Raw genomic sequence first — 529 nt, 5'->3', positions numbered from 1 at the left:
AAGACCCCCAGGGTAGGGGAGAGCACCACCTCCCTTGGAAGCCCATTCCAGACCTTGGCCACTCTAACTGTGAAGAAGTTCTTCCTAATGTCTAGTCTAAATCTGCTCTCTGCTAGCTTGTGGCCATTATTTCTTGTACCCCCCGGAGGCGCCTTGGTGAATAAAACCTCACCAATTCCCTTCTGTGCCCCGTAATGAACTTAGAGGCAGCCACAAGGTCGCCTCTCAACCTTCTCTTGCGGAGGCTGAAGAAATCCAGGTGCCCTAGTCTCTCCTCATAGGGCTTGGCCTGCAAGCCCTTAACCATACGAGTGGCCCTTCTCTTGACCTTCTCCAGGTTATCCACATCTCTCCTGAAGTATGGCACCCAAAATTGAACACAGTATTCAGAGGTGAAGGATCACCTCCGTGGTTCTGTTCATCATGCATCTGCTGATGCACGATGAAGTGTCATTAGCTTTTCTGATGGCTTTGTCACACTGCCGACTCATGTTCATCTTGGAGTCCACTAGGACTACAAGATCCCCTT

Source organism: Alligator sinensis, unplaced genomic scaffold, assembly GCF_000455745.1.
Source record: "Alligator sinensis unplaced genomic scaffold, ASM45574v1 scaffold655_1, whole genome shotgun sequence".
Classification (NCBI taxonomy): Eukaryota; Metazoa; Chordata; order Crocodylia; family Alligatoridae; genus Alligator; species Alligator sinensis.
This window is presented reverse-complemented; position numbering follows the sequence as displayed.